The sequence below is a fragment of the Anomaloglossus baeobatrachus genome, chromosome 1, assembly GCF_048569485.1.
Source record: "Anomaloglossus baeobatrachus isolate aAnoBae1 chromosome 1, aAnoBae1.hap1, whole genome shotgun sequence".
NCBI lineage: Eukaryota > Metazoa > Chordata > Amphibia > Anura > Aromobatidae > Anomaloglossus > Anomaloglossus baeobatrachus.
In genome coordinates this window covers 86,457,023-86,479,426 of record NC_134353.1, presented here as the reverse complement: position 1 = coordinate 86,479,426, position 22,404 = coordinate 86,457,023, and the positions used below count along the sequence as shown (strand labels likewise).

Here is a 22,404-nt window from a genome sequence, read left to right as displayed (position 1 = left end):
CCGGGAGCGATGGCAGGGAGCAGCTGGGATGTTGTTTTCCCCCTCCTTGGGTAGGGGTCGGTGGTCACGGGGTCCGGTGATCTGACGGGGAGGCAGGGTTGGTGAGGTGCAGGGTTGCAGGGACAGCGCGGCGCAGTGCAGGATGGCACGGGTGTACTCACTCAGTAAGAGATGCACAAAGTCCTCGGTAAACCAAACGGCTGGATGGACGGGTCCCGCAGCCGGCTGCAGTGTCTCTCCCCGGACAGGTGATGGCGGCTGTCTTTCCCTGCACCTTGATGTACTTGGTTGACTACTATGGATTCCCAACGGTAGTCCGCTCCCCGGTGTATGGATGCCGGAGGAGCCCGTTTGCCCGCAGGCGCTGGCCCTTGGGTCTCTAGCCTTAGGCGGTAGCTGTATACCCTCACGGTGTGGGCGGTTGCCTTCTATCGGGTCTTTGGCTGTTAGGAAACCCCTGGGGTTCCGGTCACACTCGGATTTGACTATTGTCGGTGGCTTCAAGCCTGGTCGGGGTCCGATGGCCCTGCCTGTGTGTGCTGGCTTCACTTCGCTCCCCGGGCGGTACCGGCGGGCCGTCGCCCGACCCCGGTCCTACGGTTCCGCGTTGCTTCACCACTCGTGCAGACGGCCACCACCGTCTGCCAACCTTGCTGTCAGTGCCTGGGCCACAAACCAGACACTCCTCTCTTCAACCTCCTCAACTCAACTCCTGAACTGTTCTGTCTGTTTTTACCGCCTCCAGGCCTGTGAACTCCTCGGTGGGTGGGGCCAACCGCTTGGCTCCGCCCCACCTGGTGTGGACATCAGACCCTGGAGGGAGGCAACAAGGGTTTTTGTTTGGCTAATGTTACTGTCTAGTGGGGGTGGGGGTGTATGAGTGTTAACTGTGACAACCTGGCTAGTCCAGGGCGCCACATATACACAAAGCAGAAAGTCTGTGTGGAGCCCGTTAAATACAAAACCATAGTTTTCACCCGATTTGAGTGAAATTTTGCATGACCCGTCTCTAACACCAGACTAAATACACTGCGAACATCAAAACTCAAAATCTGCCCCCCTTCATGAGATTTGGCCCTCCGAATTTAGACTTTATAATAATAAAGGAGAAAATGGGTGTCTGTGTGTTGAATGCAAAACCACAGTTTTTGCCCAAAGGGTCTTAAAGAATTAAAGTGACTGTGCCCAAACAGCTGCTCTTAAAGGGGCAGCAACCATATAGTCAATATGGTGAGGTAACCTGATAGGTCGCCTGATAACTCTCTCTAAAGTCTGTACCTATAGAAATGGTTGTCAACAAACAATGTCCAAGTAACTGAAGCCTCATTTATGAGTATTTCCTCACAGTAAAGGCCGCTTTACACGCTACGGCATCACTAGCAATTGCTAGCGATGTCGAGCGCGAAAGCACTCGCCCCCATCGTACATGCGATATCATGTGATCGCTGCCATAGCGAACATTATCGCTATGGCAGCGTCACACGCACATACCTGCTCTGCGACATCGCTGTGACCGGTGAACCGCCTCCTTTCTAAGGGGGAGGTTCGTTCAGCGTCACAGCGATGTCACAGCAGCGTCACCGAACCGCCGCCCAATAGAAGAGGAGGGGCGGAGATGAGCGGGACGTAACATCCCGCCCACCTCCTTCTTTCCTCATTGCAGGCGGCCGCAGGTAAGGTGAGGTTCCTCGTTCCTGCGGTGTCACACATAGCGATGTGTGCTGCCGCAGGAGCGACAAACTACTTCGTACACCGAGCAGCAGCGATATTCGAGAATAGGGGGGCATGTCACCTATGAGCGATTTTGACCGTTTTTGCGACGATTCAAAATCGCTCATAGGTGTCACACACAAAGACATCGATAAAGCGGCCAGATGTGCGTCACAAATTCCGTGACCCCAACGAGATCGCTTGAGCGATGTCGCAGCGTGTAAAGCGGCCTTAAGATCGTATTGGTTGCCTATAACCACTGCAGAAGTAACTCGGGCCACATTTATGAAATTTACCTCACAGTATGATCGTTCTGGTTGCCTATATCAACTAGAATGCAGTTTTCAGCATTGAAAGGTAAAGTGAACTCTGAGCTCTGATTGGTTGCAATGGACAACTAGAACAGTCTGACTGTGAGGCAGTTTTCAAAACTAAAAATTTAACCTTAGCAAGGGTAACCAACAATTTAGAGGGACGCTGTCAGCAGGTTTCTGCATTATAATCTGAAGTCAGCATGCTGTAAAGGCTGCTTTACACGTAGTAACATCGCTAGCGATGTCACTCGTGAAAGCACCCGCCCCCGTCGTTTGTGCGTCACAGGCAAATCGCTGCCCGTGGCGTACAAAATCGCTAGTACCCGTCACACATACTTACCTTCCTAGCAATGTCGCTGTGGCCGGCGAACAGCCTCTTTTCTAAGGGGGCGGTTCATGCAGCGTCACAGCAACGTCATACAGCAGGCGTCCAATAGAAGCGGAGGGGCGGAGAGCAGCTGCATGAAAGTCACGCCAACCTCGTTGCCGGAGGATACAGGTACGGTGTTGTTCGTCATTCCTGGGGTGTCACACGTAGCGATGTGTGCTGCCTCAGGAACGATGAACAACCTGCATCCAAAATCAGCAACGACATTTGGGAAATGGACGACGTGTCAACAATCAACGATTTGGTGAGTATTTTGCATCATTAGCGGACGCTCGTACGTGTCACACACAACAACGTCGCTAACGAGGCCGGATGTGGGTCACGAATATCGTGACCCCCAACGACATCTCGTTAGCGATGTCGTTGCGTGTAAAGCCCCCTTTAGAGTTAAAACAGAAAATTCAGCCCTGCATCTGTTATCTCAGTCTTTTTTGTTCACCTGCAATCTTAGTATTAGACTCTTATCTTTATCATTAGTGGGTCTCAGCAGTATGTGAGCTCTAGTCTGACTCCACCTCCTTCTGTCATTAGCAGCTTCAGTCTATGGAAATGTACACTGAAAGCTCAGTGTAGGTGGGGCAGCTCTCTCAGCATGGCTACATGCAAAATCTCAAATCTTTCACTGTGCCAGAATGGCTGCACACAGTAATCTATGTCATACATTGTTGAACTCAGGGCCTCTTTGCCTACATCATGCTGCTCTCAGATGAGGTAGCAAAAACCTACTGGCAGATTTGTCGTGGACGGATGCCGACTCCGCTGTAGCAATTGGGGATGCTCGAGTGACACTCGGGTCCAGGATCGTGTCTGGGGCTCGAGTGGTGACCGGACCCGGGGCTCGCACAACCGCCCATCCACGCACACAGTGAAAGAGGGGGGTATTTACAGGGGAGATTGTCTGTGACGCCACCCGTGGGTTGCGGTGATGGGATGGTGGCACCGCCGCTGCCTCTTGGGGCCGGCGTCCGGGACCGCTGACTTTGGGGCAGCAAGGTGGTATACCCTCCACGGGTAGGGGAGAGGTGTAGTCCCAGGGCCCAGGTGAGGGTGAGGAGCAGGGCTGTCGGCAGGTTGGACCGGATGACAGCAATATACTCACAATTAGGAAGAAATCACACCAAGTCCGTATTGTAAACCAAGACCGGATGCCGGTTGCCTCTGGATTGGTGTGCTGGTCCCGCACCCGGGTTGGCAGTGTAGGGGCCCTTCCTCCTGCACTCGTGTTTTTGTGATGTATGGATTAACCCCACGTGGAACGGGAGAAATCCGCTCCCTTGCAGTTTTGGACGCAGAGGGAGCCGTTGCCCGCAGATGCTGACCCGTGGGACTTCAATGGGTTCTTAGCAGACACCCTGTCCCCCGCGTTGGGCTGCTGGTCTGCTCTATCTGGGCTTATCTCTTCGGGAACAAGGCCTGGTACCTTGTCTGGCTGGTTAATTAACAAGGGGCTTGAAGCTTGCCTCGTCCTAGGGTTCAGGTACCCCGCCCATGCACGGCCTCTGGACCAGATTCCCTCCGTTGGTACCGGCGGGCTACGACCCTGCCCCGGTCCACTTCGGGTCTCCCACGACCGAATCGCCGTCTCCTGTAGCCCTACAGAGCCATCTGCCACCTAGTCGGTCCTCCCGTGGTCCCAGGGCTCCAACCCTGACCACTCTGCACTCCGACTCTTCTCAGCTCAACTCCACTCCACTCAACTCTCAACTAAACTGACTGGTTCCTGCCCCTTGTCACCTCAAGACCCCTAGGTGGGCGTTCCCATCCGCCTGGTCCTGCCTACTGGTGTGTCCTGTGTGTCATGGGGGGGCGACTAGGATTTGTGGCTGGTGTTCCCATGTGTGGGGTGTGTGGTGTAAATGTCGCGGGCGGGGAGGAGGGTGTCAGCACACCGCGCTCACCCCTTCTGCTCGGGTCCGGCAGCTGCTCCTGGTGGCTCGAGCCGTAGGCCGGATCCCGGGGTTTCTCGAGCGACACTCCTCGCCCGTGAGTGAAAGGGGGGTGTTTGTTGGGTGTGGGGATTGTTATAGTTCGTGACGCCACCCACGGTTGTGGTGATTGCACCACCGCTGCTCGTGTGGGGGTCCCGGGGATGGTGATGCGGAGCAGCCAGGTGTTGTGTTGCCCCTCCGTGGGTAGGGGTTGGTGATCCCGGGGCCCGGTGATGGTTGGTGAGGTGCAGGGCCTGGTGGGCGCAGGGACGCGGGGGCAGCGCTGTGCCTTGCGGCACTGTGGTACTCACTCAGCCTGGGACATGGACACAGTTTGTACGGTAAACCAACGGCTGGTAGGACGGTCCCACGGACGGTTCACGGTGCTGCGGTTCCCTGCAGTTGACGGTGATGGTCACTCTTCCCTGCACCTATGTTAAGTCTATTGGTAGCGATGGATTCCCACCGGTTACCCGCTCCCCGACTACAATCTGGGCCGGAGGAGCTCCACACTTTGCCCGCAGGCGCCGGCCCTGGGAAACTGGTGCCTTGGCGGTGGCGGTGTTTCCCCGTTGTGGTTGGACCTTTGCCGTCAATCAGGACTTGCTTGCTGGGAGATCTACGTCCCCTTCACTAACGGATTTAGCAATTTACAGCGACTCCAAGCCTTGCTGGGATCCGAAAAGCCCCTGCTCTGGTGCTGACTGCCCTTTGTATTCGCTCCAGACCACCGGGCACACAGCCAACGGGGTCCTTCCAGTAACCTCCAGACAGTCCCACTCCAGACCTTCACCGCCGTCTGCTGACCTTGCTGACTCCGTCTGGGCACACAGCCACAGACCAACTTCAGGCTTTCTGTCACTTCTCTTACTTCCTTCCACTTTCCTTACTCCTCTAGTTGTTCACTCCTCACTCAAGCTCTCCCTGAGCTGAACTGCTTCTTTACTCAAGCCCTGCCTGGGCTAATCTGCCGTTGACACAGGCTCACCCTGAGCTCGTCTGCCTGACACTTCCTGCCTCCAGAGTTGTGAGCTCCTTGGTGGGCGGAGCCAACCGCCTGGCCCACCCCCTGGTGTGCATCAACAGACTCCTGGAGGAAGGCAACAAGGATTTGTAGGTTAGCTGGTGTACCTGCAGGGAATGTGGGGTGTGTGTGTTGTTGTGACCTGTGTCCCCTGGCTTGCCCAGGGCGACACATTCCCCCTTAGCAAAACGCAGACCGTCCGCGGGCTGCCGTCCTACACCGGTTTTATTTTTCTGTAAAAAGGGGATAACAGGGTTAAACATAACATATTCACATTTTTAATAACTCTTCCCAAAACGGGAGGCACATTTACTTTTAACGTTTCAACGGTATACGGTCACGGTTTCCGCTCTCTCCCACCCAAGTAACCTGGCCCTGATGCTGCCCCTAAAACCCAGGCAGCACCCCTTGACCCACAGTCCAGCACACGGTACCCGAGCGGGATCTGTCCTTCCCTCCAGAGGGTAGCCACCGGTTCCTTTGGCGGCTGGGCCCTGGCCTGCTCTGCTCAGGGCCCTCCCTCCAACCTGCCTCTCCGGAGGCGGCCTGCGGGAACGGTAACGGTACCCAACATATTTACAAGCCACTAACGTTTGTGGTTGCCCTGCAAAGTTCACGGGCTTGTCCATGGCTAGTTCCCATGCAATTTAAACAGTCCCCCCGGGGACAACGGTGCCGGCTCCAGCCGGTTGCAAATCAACAAACAAATCAGGTGACTTCTTCGGATCATTTTCATTATCATTGCAGAACTTTCAAACAACAAACAAGCAGGTGGTCCCAACGGGGACGGTGCTGCGGGCCTCCATTGCCCTACTCCAGTTCCTCTACTAAGGTGGACCCATCCTCTGCCACCAGCACCTCAAACATGCACTGACATGCCTGCTGTGACAGGGGTACCCGGTACCCATTTCCACCGGTACGCAGAGTATGATAAACCACAGGGTCCCCCACATAGCGGGAACGCTCAATTGCTCCTTCAGCCGCAACAGCGGGCCCGGAGCTGGGGCAGGAGTCGTCATTTCTTGTTTCTGCGTCAGGCGGGTTGCCGCCAGCTGCCGCAGCCTCCTGGCCTCCAGCATCCACCACTTCATCCCCATCTGCAGTAACCTGGAGCAGCAGAGTAGGCGAGCCTATGTTGAGGCGCCCCATCAGTGACGGCAAGGGCGATGCATAGGCCGAGACTAGGCCGGGCCCCTCAGCCGCAGCGGCCGGTCCAGGTAGGACATAGGGACGTGGGTCACCAGTCGGTTCTGCTACATCTATTCCCCTTTCGCCCATCGGGGCAGTTGTAATCAGCTCCTCCACCACGCTGGTCCACTGCTCCAGCATCCGGAAGATCTGATCCTGCTGTCGTTGGTGGAATTGTATCACCCGGGCCTTCATCCAAGCCACAGTCCCGGGCTCAGGGTCTGGCACAGTCTCTACTGGGACTTCAGGCACCACGCTGTTAAGGGGTCGTGGTTCTAGCGGTTCCCCTTGGTGCACTTCAGGGCCGTCCTGGACGTCTGCAGCTGGCTGATCCGCCGGAGCGGCCGGGCAGGGTATCGCTACCGGTTGGGCAGGTAGCGGGCCTAATGGCGGGGCGGCAGCAGCCATTACGGATAGCGGGGAGAGAGGCAGGGTGAGCGGGAGCCGGCCGGGCCCCTCAGCCGCAGCGGCCGATCCTTCAGGAATACAGGGGCGTGGGTCGCTTACCCGCTCCTCCAAATCCTCTTCTGCCTCGCGTCTCCACATAGCAGCCACTACGTCCGCCATGTCGGTCTCCCACTCCTCCAGGAGGAGTTGCATATGGGCCTGCAGACGGTTACTCAGCGGGACGGTCCGGTCCCTCAACCACGTCGCCGTGTCGGGCGCGGGGGCTTCCTCGTTGCGGGTAGGATCTTGCATCTTGGTAACGAGGTTTTTCCAGGAACCCAATCAGTCTGCAGAGTCCTGGCGTCTCTGCTTGTATAGCCGCAGCTACATGCGGCCAGCCGCCATCGCGTCCCCCTTAGCTCTTTCCGGCCCCTCCTCTCTCGGGGCGGGGTTTTGGCCTTCGCGCCTCTACTGCTCGAGAAGACGCTCGAGCGGGAACTTTTCGCGCCAAAGATGGCGGCTTCTGAAATTTTTCTGCCGGATACCTCCGGCGGTAACAAGGCGCACCTCTACCAGACGGCAAAGCGGTAAGATCCTGTTCGTGACGCCAAGTTGTCGCGGGCGGGGAGGAGGGTGTCAGCACACCGCGCTCACCCCTTCTGCTCGGGTCCGGCAGCTGCTCCTGGTGGCTCGAGCCGTAGGCCGGATCCCGGGGTTTCTCGAGCGACACTCCTCGCCCGTGAGTGAAAGGGGGGTGTTTGTTGGGTGTGGGGATTGTTATAGTTCGTGACGCCACCCACGGTTGTGGTGATTGCACCACCGCTGCTCGGTGTGGGGGTCCCGGGGATGGTGATGCGGAGCAGCCAGGTGTTGTGTTGCCCCTCCGTGGGTAGGGGTTGGTGATCCCGGGGCCCGGTGATGGTTGGTGAGGTGCAGGGCCTGGTGGGCGCAGGGACGCGGGGGCAGCGCTGTGCCTTGCGGCACTGTGGTACTCACTCAGCCTGAGACATGGACACAGTTTGTACGGTAAACCAACGGCTGGTAGGACGGTCCCACGGACGGTTCACGGTGCTGCGGTTCCCTGCAGTTGACGGTGATGGTCACTCTTCCCTGCACCTATGTTAAGTCTATTGGTAGCGATGGATTCCCACCGGTTACCCGCTCCCCGACTACAATCTGGGCCGGAGGAGCTCCACACTTTGCCCGCAGGCGCCGGCCCTGGGAAACTGGTGCCTTGGCAGTGGCGGTGTTTCCCCGTTGTGGTTGGACCTTTGCCGTCAATCAGGACTTGCTTGCTGGGAGATATACGTCCCCTTCACTAACGGATTTAGCAATTTACAGCGACTCCAAGCCTTGCTGGGATCCGAAAAGCCCCTGCTCTGGTGCTGACTGCCCTTTGTATTCGCTCCAGACCACCGGGCACACAGCCAACGGTGTCCTTCCAGTAACCTCCAGACAGTCCCACTCCAGACCTTCACCGCCGTCTGCTGACCTTGCTGACTCCGTCTGGGCACACAGCCACAGACCAACTTCAGGCTTTCTGTCACTTCTCTTACTTCCTTCCACTTTCCTTACTCCTCTAGTTGTTCACTCCTCACTCAAGCTCTCCCTGAGCTGAACTGCTTCTTTACTCAAGCCCTGCCTGGGCTAATCTGCCGTTGACACAGGCTCACCCTGGGCTCGTCTGCCTGACACTTCCTGCCTCCAGAGTTGTGAGCTCCTTGGTGGGCGGAGCCAACCGCCTGGCCCACCCCCTGGTGTGCATCAACAGACTCCTGGAGGAAGGCAACAAGGATTTGTAGGTTAGCTGGTGTACCTGCAGGGAATGTGGGGTGTGTGTGTTGTTGTGACCTGTGTCCCCTGGCTTGCCCAGGGCGACACATTCCCCCTTAGCAAAACGCAGACCGTCCGCGGGCTGCCGTCCTACACCGGTTTTATTTTTCTGTAAAAAGGGGATAACAGGGTTAAACATAACATATTCACATTTTTAATAACTCTTCCCAAAACGGGAGGCACATTTACTTTTAACGTTTCAACGGTATACGGTCACGGTTTCCGCTCTCTCCCACCCAAGTAACCTGGCCCTGATGCTGCCCCTAAAACCCAGGCAGCACCCCTTGACCCACAGTCCAGCACACGGTACCCGAGCGGGATCTGTCCTTCCCTCCAGAGGGTAGCCACCGGTTCCTTTGGCGGCTGGGCCCTGGCCTGCTCTGCTCAGGGCCCTCCCTCCAACCTGCCTCTCCGGAGGCGGCCTGCGGGAACGGTAACGGTACCCAACATATTTACAAGCCACTAACGTTTGTGGTTGCCCTGCAAAGTTCACGGGCTTGTCCATGGCTAGTTCCCATGCAATTTAAACAGTCCCCCCGGGGACAACGGTGCCGGCTCCAGCCGGTTGCAAATCAACAAACAAATCAGGTGACTTCTTCGGATCATTTTCATTATCATTGCAGAACTTTCAAACAACAAACAAGCAGGTGGTCCCAACGGGGACGGTGCTGCGGGCCTCCATTGCCCTACTCCAGTTCCTCTACTAAGGTGGACCCATCCTCTGCCACCAGCACCTCAAACATGCACTGACATGCCTGCTGTGACAGGGGTACCCGGTACCCATTTCCACCGGTACGCAGAGTATGATAAACCACAGGGTCCCCCACATAGCGGGAACGCTCAATTGCTCCTTCAGCCGCAACAGCGGGCCCGGAGCTGGGGCAGGAGTCGTCATTTCTTGTTTCTGCGTCAGGCGGGTTGCCGCCAGCTGCCGCAGCCTCCTGGCCTCCAGCATCCACCACTTCATCCCCATCTGCAGTAACCTGGAGCAGCAGAGTAGGCGAGCCTATGTTGAGGCGCCCCATCAGTGACGGCAAGGGCGATGCATAGGCCGAGACTAGGCCGGGCCCCTCAGCCGCAGCGGCCGGTCCAGGTAGGACATAGGGACGTGGGTCACCAGTCGGTTCTGCTACATCTATTCCCCTTTCGCCCATCGGGGCAGTTGTAATCAGCTCCTCCACCACGCTGGTCCACTGCTCCAGCATCCGGAAGATCTGATCCTGCTGTCGTTGGTGGAATTGTATCACCCGGGCCTTCATCTAAGCCACAGTCCCGGGCTCAGGGTCTGGCACAGTCTCTACTGGGACTTCAGGCACCACGCTGTTAAGGGGTCGTGGTTCTAGCGGTTCCCCTTGGTGCACTTCAGGGCCGTCCTGGACGTCTGCAGCTGGCTGATCCGCCGGAGCGGCCGGGCAGGGTATCGCTACCGGTTGGGCAGGTAGCGGGCCTAATGGCGGGGCGGCAGCAGCCATTACGGATAGCGGGGAGAGAGGCAGGGTGAGCGGGAGCCGGCCGGGCCCCTCAGCCGCAGCGGCCGATCCTTCAGGAATACAGGGGCGTGGGTCGCTTACCCGCTCCTCCAAATCCTCTTCTGCCTCGCGTCTCCACATAGCAGCCACTACGTCCGCCATGTCGGTCTCCCACTCCTCCAGGAGGAGTTGCATATGGGCCTGCAGACGGTTACTCAGCGGGACGGTCCGGTCCCTCAACCACGTCGCCGTGTCGGGCGCGGGGGCTTCCTCGTTGCGGGTAGGATCTTGCATCTTGGTAACGAGGTTTTTCCAGGAACCCAATCAGTCTGCAGAGTCCTGGCGTCTCTGCTTGTATAGCCGCAGCTACATGCGGCCAGCCGCCATCGCGTCCCCCTTAGCTCTTTCCGGCCCCTCCTCTCTCGGGGCGGGGTTTTGGCCTTCGCGCCTCTACTGCTCGAGAAGACGCTCGAGCGGGAACTTTTCGCGCCAAAGATGGCGGCTTCTGAAATTTTTCTGCCGGATACCTCCGGCGGTAACAAGGCGCACCTCTACCAGACGGCAAAGCGGTAAGATCCTGTTCGTGACGCCAAGTTGTCGCGGGCGGGGAGGAGGGTGTCAGCACACCGCGCTCACCCCTTCTGCTCGGGTCCGGCAGCTGCTCCTGGTGGCTCGAGCCGTAGGCCGGATCCCGGGGTTTCTCGAGCGACACTCCTCGCCCGTGAGTGAAAGGGGGGTGTTTGTTGGGTGTGGGGATTGTTATAGTTCGTGACGCCACCCACGGTTGTGGTGATTGCACCACCGCTGCTCGGTGTGGGGGTCCCGGGGATGGTGATGCGGAGCAGCCAGGTGTTGTGTTGCCCCTCCGTGGGTAGGGGTTGGTGATCCCGGGGCCCGGTGATGGTTGGTGAGGTGCAGGGCCTGGTGGGCGCAGGGACGCGGGGGCAGCGCTGTGCCTTGCGGCACTGTGGTACTCACTCAGCCTGAGACATGGACACAGTTTGTACGGTAAACCAACGGCTGGTAGGACGGTCCCACGGACGGTTCACGGTGCTGCGGTTCCCTGCAGTTGACGGTGATGGTCACTCTTCCCTGCACCTATGTTAAGTCTATTGGTAGCGATGGATTCCCACCGGTTACCCGCTCCCCGACTACAATCTGGGCCGGAGGAGCTCCACACTTTGCCCGCAGGCGCCGGCCCTGGGAAACTGGTGCCTTGGCAGTGGCGGTGTTTCCCCGTTGTGGTTGGACCTTTGCCGTCAATCAGGACTTGCTTGCTGGGAGATATACGTCCCCTTCACTAACGGATTTAGCAATTTACAGCGACTCCAAGCCTTGCTGGGATCCGAAAAGCCCCTGCTCTGGTGCTGACTGCCCTTTGTATTCGCTCCAGACCACCGGGCACACAGCCAACGGTGTCCTTCCAGTAACCTCCAGACAGTCCCACTCCAGACCTTCACCGCCGTCTGCTGACCTTGCTGACTCCGTCTGGGCACACAGCCACAGACCAACTTCAGGCTTTCTGTCACTTCTCTTACTTCCTTCCACTTTCCTTACTCCTCTAGTTGTTCACTCCTCACTCAAGCTCTCCCTGAGCTGAACTGCTTCTTTACTCAAGCCCTGCCTGGGCTAATCTGCCGTTGACACAGGCTCACCCTGGGCTCGTCTGCCTGACACTTCCTGCCTCCAGAGTTGTGAGCTCCTTGGTGGGCGGAGCCAACCGCCTGGCCCACCCCCTGGTGTGCATCAACAGACTCCTGGAGGAAGGCAACAAGGATTTGTAGGTTAGCTGGTGTACCTGCAGGGAATGTGGGGTGTGTGTGTTGTTGTGACCTGTGTCCCCTGGCTTGCCCAGGGCGACACATAAATTCCCAAGGAGGAGGCGATTCCTGTACCCTTGGTGGGGGGTACAGTCATCTGTGACTACCTGGTTTTGCCAGGGCATCACAGATTCCCTTTAACATATTTTCTGTAAGTGAAGCCACAGGTATTTTGCTAGTTATGAATAAGAACAATGAGCAATTGCTTTTACCAGAATTTCCCTTGAAAACATGGTGCATTTTCTTTTTGGGTGAATGTGTTTATTCCTCTTGTAACGTGGAAACCTTCAACTGTCACATAATACATAAATCCTCATTAGTTTGTTGGAAGCATTGAGAATTGAAAACATGATAACAATGAGTAATCCTCTCCGAAATCCACTGCAAATAAACCTCATAGAAAAATCAACAGTTCATAGTGAAAACTAAATGCAGTGGTACAGTAGATTATGTTCATATCTATCTATTTATCTATCTATCTATCTACACACATACATGGACAAAATTGTTGGTACCTCCTGGTAAGTAGGAAAAAGCCACAATAGTCACCTAGCAACTAAAGAAAATGAAACACTGCTTTTGATTTGTGATTTAACAGAATGAAAAACAAATGCAAATGGCCTGGACAAAAATGATGGTACCGTTATTTAAGTTTAAAAATATTTTGACCATAGGAACATGTTAAACTGTTTATCTGTAATTAGCATCACAGTTGTCTACAAACTTATAATCAGCGAGTCTTCCCATATGAAGGGTGAAAAGTAGAGATGAGCGATGTTCGATTCGAACCGTTCGCCAATTTCAAATTCGAGTGATTTTGGGCGGTGTTCGAGTCGTTCGACGAACTCAAACGATTTGCTTCAAGTTCGGCAGTTTGAGTTACCGTTCGGTAACGGTTCGATCACCAAAGCGTGGCTTTTCACAGTAAGGCTATGTGCGCACGTTGCGGTATCTGCGTGCGTCCCCAGCACAATCCCTCTCTCTTTCCTACTCACCAATCACGGGTGCGGCGCTGCACGGCTGTCACAAAGCTACAGCGGCTTTTCCTCTTTTGAAAATGGCTGCCGCTCATTATTCAATCTGGTATTCCCTTCTTTCCCCGCCCACCGGCGCCCATGATTGGTTGCAGTCAGACACGCCCCCACGATGAGTGACCGCTGTCTCACTGCAACCAATCACAGACGCCGGTGGGCGTGTCTATATCGTGCAGTAAAATAAATAAATAACTAATTAAAAAAAAACAAAACCTGTGGTTCCCCCCAATTTTGATACCAGCCAAGATAAAGCTACACTGGAGGCTGGTATTGTCAGGATGGTGAGCTCCTCGTTATGGGGAGCCCACCACCCTAACAATATCAGCCAGCAGCCGCCCCGGAATTGCCGCATCCATTAGATGCGACAATCCCGGGACTCTACCCGGCTCATCCCGAATTGCCCTGGTGCGGTGGCAATCGGGGTAATAAGGGGTTAATCATGACAGGCGTCTCCCTGAGATACTTTCCATAATTAACGTGTAAGTGAAACTAAATAAACACACACAGCGAAAAATCCTTTATTTGGAATAAAAGATAAAAAAACCCTCATTTACCTCTTTATTAATCCCCAAATAACAATCCAGGTCCGAAGTAATCCACAGAGGTCCCACGATGCTTTCAGCTCTGCTACATGAAGCTGACAGGGAGCGCCGTAGAACACGAGCGCTCTGTGTCAGCTCCACGCTGCAACTGACGTGAGCCGCGCTGTCACCGGAGACTTCATTCACATGCCTGTGTGTGATATATCTCTACTGCAATACAGAGGTCAAGATTACCAAATCTTTCTATGCTTTTCATTAGAGGCAGTGGCTCAATGGGTAGACCTACTGCCTTAAGAGAGTTATTTTCGAATTCTTGCTGTCCCACTAAAGAATTTAATTTAAATTTTAAATTATAATTATTATTTATATATAATTATAATTTAATTTAAATATGCACTGAGGGGAGGAGCCGGACATCAGCTGTGAGCCGCGGGACACACCTCTAAAATCGTAGCAGTTCACGGAATGAGGCTGCATTGCTCTCTCCTCTCTCTCTCTTCTCTCTCTCTTCTCTCTCTTTTTTTCTCTCTTTTTCTCTCTTTTTCTCTCTCTCTCTTTTGTTCTCTCCTTTTCTCTCTTTTTCTTTTTCTCTCTTTCTCCCTCCCTCTCTCTCTTTCTTTTTCTCTCTATTTTTCTCTCTTTTTCTCTCTCTCTCTTTCCCTCTCACTCTGTTTCTCTCTTTCTCTCTCTTTCTCTCTCTTTTTTTCTCTTTCTCCCTCTCTCTCTCTTTTTCTCTCTTTTTTTTCTCTCTCTTTTTCTCTCTCTCTCTTTTTTTCTCTCTTTTTCTCTCTCTCTCTTTTTCTCTCTTTCTCTCTTTTTCTATTCCTCTCTTTCTCAATCTTTTCCTCTCTTTCTCCCTCTCTCTCTTTTTCTCTCTTTTTCTCTCTCTCTTGTTCTCTCCTTTTCTCTCTTTTTCTCTCTTTCTTTCTCTCTTTCTCCCTCCCTCTCTCTCTTTTTCTCTCTCTCTCTCTTTCTCTTTCTTTCTCTCTCTTTGTTCTCTCTCTCTCTTTTTCCCTCTCTGTTTTTCTCTTTCTCCCTCTCTCTTTTTTTCTCTCTTTTTCTCTTTCTCTCTTTTTCTCTCTCTCTCTTTTTCTCTTTTTTATCTCTCTCTTTTTCTCTCTCTTTTTCTCTCTCTCTCTTTTTCTCTCCTTTTCTCTCTCTCTGTCTTTTTCTCTCTCTCTTTCTCTCTCTCTTTCTCTCTCTCTCTTGTTCTCTCCTTTTCTCTCTTTTTATCTTTCTTTCTCTTTTTCTCTCTTTCTCCCTCCCTCTCTCTCTCTTTTCCTCTCTTTTTATCTCTTTCTCTCTCTCTCTCTTTTTCCCTCTCTATCTGTTTCTCTCTTTCTCTCTCTTTCTCCCTCTCTCTCTTTTTCTCTTTCTCTCTTGTTCTCTCTTTTTTTCTCTCTCTCTTTTTCTCTTTTTTATCTCTCTCTTTTTCTCTCTCTCTTTTTCTCTCTCTCTCTTTTTCTCTCCTTTTCTCTCTCTCTGTCTTTTTCTCTCTCTCTTTCTCTCTCTCTTTCTCTCTCTCTCTTGTTCTCTCCTTTTCTCTCTTTTTATCTCTTTCTTTCTCTTTTTCTCTCTTTCTCCCTCCCTCTCTCTCTCTTTTCCTCTCTTTTTATCTCTTTCTCTCTCTCTCTTTTTCCCTCTCTCTGTTTCTCTCTTTCTCTCTCTTTCTCCCTCTCTCTCTTTTTCTCTCTCTCTCTTTTTTCTTTCTCTCTTTTTCTCTCATTTTCTCTCTCTCTTTCTCTCTCTCTTTTTCTCTCTTTCTCTCTCTTTTTTTCTCTCTCTCTCTTTTTCTCTCTCTCTCTCTTTTTTCTCTCTCTTTTTCTCTTTTTCTCTCTTTTTTTGTCTCTTTTTCTCTTGCTCTCTTTTCCCCTCTCTCTCTCCTCTTTGTAGCTGAATGATCCACTTCTGGATTCTCTACTGTAATACAGAGGTCAAGATTACCAAATAATCCTATGCTTTTCATTAGAGGCAGTGGCTCAATGGGTAGAGCTACTTCCCAAGGAGAATTAGTTCACAAGTTTGAGTCCCGGCTGTCCCGGTAAAGAATTTAATTTAATTTTAAATTATAATTATTATATATTTGTAATTAAAATTTAATTTAATTATGCACTGAGGGGAGGAGCCAGACATCAGCTGTGAGCCGCGGGACACAACTCTAAAATCGGAGAAGTTCACGGAATGAGGCTGCATTGCTCTCTCCTCTCTCTCCTCTCTCTTCTCTCTCTCTCTCTTCTCTCTTCTCTCTCTTTTCTCTCTCTCAGACCTGTCGATGATCAGCTGATGTGGCCACCTGACGGAATCAGCTGACACTATAAGTCGAGTGGTGAGGCCGGCTTTTTACCGCCCGGCCAGCTAAACTATTAGCTGCGGCTGTCGGACAGGAGTCTGCACAGAAGTGTGTAGTTTTTTTTTTTTTGCACTGATGCATCAGCTGATTGTATAAAAGCCGTTTATACAATCAGCTGCTGTGTCATGTGATTCAGGCCCTTGAACCTGACACATCATCTGATCGCTTTGCCTTCCAGCAAACCGATCAGATGATATTGGATCCGGATTGGACGGTGCGGGACCCTTGACCACGGATTACTGCGGAGGGGGGTTCTTTATTTCAATAAAGATGGAGTCACTAATTGTGTTGTGTTTTATATCTAATAAAAATATTTTTCTGTGTGTTGTGTTTTTTTTATCTGTACTAGAAATTCATGGTGGCCATGTCTAATATTGGCGTGACACCATAAATTTCGGGCTTAGGGCCAGCTGATAATATACAGCTACCCCTAAACCCATTATTACCCAGCGAGCCACTCGTCACCAGGGCAGCTGGAAGAGTTGGATACAGCGCCAGAAGATGGCGCTTCTATGAAAGCGCCATTTTCTGGGGCGGCTGCGGACCTCAATTCATCGCAGGGGTGCCCAGAAAGCTTGAGCACCTTGCGCTGCGGATTCCAATCCCCAGCTGCCTAGTTGTACCTGGCTGGACACAAAAACATGGCGAAGCCCACATAATTTTTTTGGGGGACAAAAAACTCCTGCATACAGTCCTGGATGGAGTATGCTGAGCCTTGTAGTTCAGCAGCTGCTTTCTGCTGTCTGTATGAGAGAGAGAAAGAGAGAGAGAGAGAGAACGTTTTAAGGTATTTTTATTGATTTCTGCAAACTCAAAAGTTTACATACATTTCATTATAATTATTATAATTATTAGTATTTGGTACCATTGCCCTTGCACTGTGTGATTTGGGTCAAATGTTTTGGATCTCTTTCCACAAGCTTCTCACAATTGTTGTTAGGAATTTGGGTCCATTCCTCCTGACAGAACTGGTGTAACTGAGCCATGTTTGTAGGTTGCCTTGCGCTGCCTAAGATCTACCCCCAGAGCATCAACCACCACGCCCCTCACTAAGAATCTTGACTGGATTTGAGTCCCTCAACTCTGAAAGAAAGCATCAGCCTTCACATATTTAGATCCAGGGAGATAAGCAACAACAAAATCAAACCAAGCAAAAATAAAAAAGACTTCACAGAGTCTGTCTGTTTTTTAGTACTTAGCAGCATCAATATACAACAGGTTATTATGATATTGCCCCTCCAACCAACGTTTCCAATCCTCAAAGGCTCTTTTGATCATCATACAATCTCGGTCACCTATCTCATAATTAGATTTCACGTGAGTGAACTTCTGGAAGTAAACATCACAATATTTTAGATGCCCATCTTTTTTTCTGTGGAAGAACAGCTCCTTTCCCAATAGAGGAAGCGTCTACCTTGGAAAAGAAAGGCAAATCGACCTCAGGTTGACTGGGAACAGAATACTTAAAGAAAGCTGTATTGACAGCCAAAAAAGCATTTACAGCCTCAGCTGACCAAGAAGAAAAATCTGTTCCCTTCTTAGTCATATCAGTTATAGGTTTGGCTATGACTGAAAAGTTCTTAATGAACTTTCAATAAAAACTTGCAAAGCCAAAAAATCTCTGCACAGCTATTAGGTTACTTGGTTGAACGCAATCATGGCCTGCATGCACCTTAAAGGCTGCTTTACGCGCAGTGACATCGCTAGTCGCTGGTGAAAGCACCCGCCCCCATCGGTTGTGCGTCACGGGCAAATCGCTGCCCGTGGCGCACAACATCGCTAGGACCCGTCACACGTAATTGCAAACGGTGACTCTCTCTCAAATTGAAGCATGGAAACAATGCTCCATCTTTTTTTTTTACTAAAAAAACCTTTGGCGACTGGAGATGTGGATATGCCCCTTAGCCTCACTCTTTCGAATACATTCTTTTAAGACCTTCACCAATAGAGGAGAAAGGTTAAACAAACAAGTTTTAGGCATTTTAGCTCATGGAATGAAGACAATAGTACAATCATATGACCTATATGGTGGAAGAACATCACACTCCATCTCAGAAACATCACATATATCCTCAAGGATTCCTTTAAGGTGAGTCCTCACAGAAGCCAAAGATCTCGAAAGGCATCCGGAAAAGCAAGAATCACCCCATGACCTAATCTCTAGAGGCTCCAAATTGATTACAATAACAATGGCAGGCCTAACACTAGCATTTCAGGTAGAGAAGGAAAAACCATGAATGTATTCAGTAAGGAGTTTGTATGTTCTCCCTGTGTTTGCGTGGGTTTCCTCCGGGTACTCCCGTTTCCTCCCACACTCCAAAGATATACAGATAGGGACTCTAGATTGTGAGCCCCAATGGGGACAGTATTGCCAATGTATGTAAAGCGCTGTGGAATTAATAGCGCTATATAAATGAATAAAATTATTATTAATTATTATTATTATTATGTAACACTTCTATCTCCATACATCCTGGACTTTCATAGTAACGTGACTCTGTGAAAGAAGGGAGCTATCAATTGCTGAAGCTTGTATGGGTAGGCTGAGAGAAGATTAACTGCAGACTACAGCAAAATCATGGTCATTTAGATTCTAGGTAGAACCAAAATTTACAAATGCAGGCATAAAAATAAAACCAAAACTTATCCTCTAAGAAAAAAATGGATGCTTGTACAAGAGACAATCTCAGACTCTTGGAACCAGCATCTTTTCAACTTAGTCTCCTCCTCTTTTTTTTTTTTAGAAATTCATAATTAAATTTGAAACATTGAACCATCATGTAACCCAAATGACCACAGTATAAACAAGAAAAAGCTGATGCTCCGAGTTCTGTACCCCATCTGGGATCTCTGCAAGCACCAATTTGCATAGGTTCACGAGTCTCAACTAATAGCGAGGGAAATGCCACTGAAACACCTTTAAATGTGTCTCTATCTCTCAAATGTCTATCTAAACATACAAGTGTCATAGCCTCCTCCAAAGACTATGAACAAAAACTGTAAACCATCATATCTTTAATCTAATTCGAAAGTCCCTGAGAGAATTGAAGAGTGAAGTCATCCCAGGAGACTATCCAGCGTCTAAACTCTGAGCAGTAATTCTCAGCCCTGCGACCTCCCTAAGCCAAATTACAGTTCTTGGATTCAGCCACAATGAATTTATCCAGGTTGTAATAAATGAGGCCTAGAGCCAAGAAAAATGCCTTAGAGGACAAAACCAGGGAATGCTCAGGCAAAGAAAACACCCAAGCCTGTGAATCCCCACTAAGCAAAGTCAATACAATGACTCTAGAGCCCAGAAGAGTCAGGTCAAAGGCAAAAATATAATTTACACGCGGCAAAAAATATAGAAAACTTACTTCTGTCCCCATCAAAGCAATTTGGTAACATTACCTTGGGCACAAGCATGATGCTTTGTTGACCTGAGATATTTGGAGCAGCTGTACATGCGAGCTGTTGTTGAAGCTTGATATCTGCAACCTTCAAGGATAATATTTGTAGTTGTGCGGCCAGGACATTAACTGGATCCATGCTGACGCCTCAGAACACAAAAAGTGCTGGCTATAATGTTATGAACATAAACACTCTCACACATGGCTAACGGAAAAGGGGAAGACCTCCTACAGGGAAACAACATGTCTGCACTCAACTGGTCCCTGGACAGATTAGAAAGATCCTAGCCACACAACTAAAAATATCACATCGGATCTGACTCACAAAAAGGCTGTCAAGAAGTTTCTCGTACCTTCTGAAGGACCAAAGGGAGGTCGCAACACACTGCCAAAAAGGGGAGAGGAAGTTTTGATTGAAAACACAAAAACCTAGAGTGAGAGAACTAAAACATGTTCATATAAAAAGTGAAAAGCATAGGTGCTAGGAAGGAAAACAAACCAACACACAGTAGAAACTCAACTGGTGTTTACCCAAAGGTAAACCACTTAGCTGAAAGGCTGGAACTTCTAGACTCAAGTCCATGTAGAGCTATTGCCAGCAAGGAAGAAGGAAGAAGGAAGGCAGTGAAAGGTGAACATATATAAACCAACCCAGAATGTGATAGGCAGACCAAAAACGGGAAAATAAAAAACACCTAGAAAGAAGCGAAGCAAGATGGGAGAACAAAGATTATAGGAATCATCAGCATTTGGACAGGGAAGAAAAGAAAATAACCCAACAGACACCGGAACCATCCATGCAACAACAGGTCATCGGATTGAATCCTCAAACAGAGCCAAGACAGTCTGCATCTTGCGAAACCCTAGGTAAGTAAGATAAGAGAACAGTGCTGATTTGGGAAATATTTATAGTATTTGGCTAAATTTGTACTTTAAAAGGGTTGTCTATCCGTTAAAACTATTTGTAAAAAAAAACATTCATAAAGAAAAATATTAAAATGATGGTTGTCTTTCAACACTATCCAGGTCCCCTGTACTTTCTGTTTAGTCCTGACTGCTATGTGACAGCTGCAGACAATCCTTGGGAGTAGCTGTGACCAACAGGGACCTTGGCAGCATTGGAAAGAAGAGGTAGGGGGTTCAATAAGCTGAGTATACTTTGCTTACTATTTTAAAGTGTCACAATTCCTCTGTGCAGAGCATCTTGCATACTCTGAGAGGCTATGCTCTGGTGTACCTGGAGTACCTGGTGTACTGACCTGTCAGTGTAGATTGACAGAGCAGGCTTCCATTCTGGTTCTGGGAGGTGCTGTGGCTCAGGTGTTCCATCTTTCCTGTAATTGCTCTGCTTGTTTACTGAACAAGCTCTCCCAGAACCCTGCCAGTCATACATTCTACTTTTGTGAGTGTGCTGTTAGTCTGTATTCCTGTGTTCTGATCCTTGTTTCTTGACTCTGGACTGTTGTTTGAATCCCCTCTACCTGCTCCCTGTTCTTGACGTGACCTCCTGGTATTTTGACCTCGGACCGTTACCTGACCACATCCTAGTTTACTCCCTGTATTCACTACGTGCCTTCCTGGATTTCTGACACCGGATTGTGACCTGACTACTCCTCTGTTTACTCCTGGAATCCATTACGTGTCCTCCTAGTACCTGACCCCGGATTATCTGACTACTCTCATGTTCATACTACCCGTAAGTAGGGTCTAGTGTCACAAAAAGAATTTTTAAGAAAAATTTAGGCTTGGACAACTCAAAATTAAATAATTCCATCCAGCATACACCTGACTATACAGATAGTCCTACATTTAGTACAAAATACAGCTCTGCCGATGATGCACAAAGCCATGCTAAGTACGATGAAACCTTTTTGACCATGCAAAATTTCAATGAAGAAGAATGGAAGTCTTTTGAGAGAATATGATCAGCATGCACATTTATGGCGGAGGTGAAAGTCTACCACAGGATATCTGGTCGAATAGGTAGAAACGTTTCACTGTAATCTGTAGATCCAAAATTAGAAAAACGTAAGAAGCTTCTAGATATAGAGAAGATACTGTCTCAATATATTCTGTATGTGACAACTGTATGTTTCTATTCCTAAAATCTCACATCATTTTTAAAGTGGTTGTCCACCAAGAGGGACAATTTTTTTTCCCAAAATGCGTGAATTTTGGACCAACAATCATTTTTGCAATTGGGTTTCATTAAAAAAATTGCACTATTTGCTTTCACAGGCTCTTTTTTTCCTTGCACGGTCAACTTTAATGCTGTCTGAGGTTATAAATCAGCTGCAAAGATTTAGAAAGAGAAATATAATAATTTAATAATGTGGTAGGATTGTCACACTCAGATTTGCTTACCTTATCTTGGGGTATTGTCTTCCACCATCCCAGGAAAGTTCTTGCAGCTCAGCTCTCCCATAGGTTTGCCCAGAGTAATTCCTATGAAACTTTCCAGCACAAAGTGTCACTTCAGCAGCAGATATGTTGTCTGAGGAAGAACTATCCTGCAAGTTGTAGATGATCCCGTTCTCCCACTACACGAAACTCCACTCCTTTATACCAGCACTTGCCAAGATTTCTAATTTTAAGCAACAGCATTAAGTCCGAGCCGGTGAGTTAAATGCTTCCCTAGGAGTGAGCGAAGCATAGGGTCTCCCAGTGTATGGAATCTATAAAGTCGGAGGTAACACTTAGCAGAAGTGGTCTGCAGCATTCTATCCCATCCGATTGAGGTCAGTAAGTCATACAAGCAGCTGGGAGGAATTAGGAATGGAGCTGGATCAAGGCTGTGACCAGAATTATGTCTTCATTTATGTTCCTTCTTTGTGCGTATTTAAATGTTAGTATATTAATAAGGAGATTATATAATGTCTCAGTTTTTTTTATTTGTGAGGCAGACAATCAAAAAGGTTACAATTTCTCAGAGCACTAGCGTAAAGAAGTTATCTCGGACTTTTGTATTTTTTTTTATGAGACTAGGATCTTACAGTCAGGTAGGAACAAACTACCTGCCTGTTGT

At 50.1% G+C, this 22,404-nt stretch overlaps 1 protein-coding gene across 1 annotated transcript in view; it reads right to left on the bottom strand.

The window, feature by feature from the left end:
- C1QTNF7 (C1q and TNF related 7) overlaps positions 1–21,896 on the bottom strand; it is a 178,472-nt gene extending 156,576 nt beyond the window's left edge. The window contains exon 1 of the mRNA XM_075333553.1: positions 21,744–21,896. The gene's annotated coding sequence lies outside the window, so the exon portion shown is untranslated. The remainder of the gene's footprint in view (positions 1–21,743) is intronic.
- Positions 21,897–22,404: the final 508 nt, after the last annotated feature.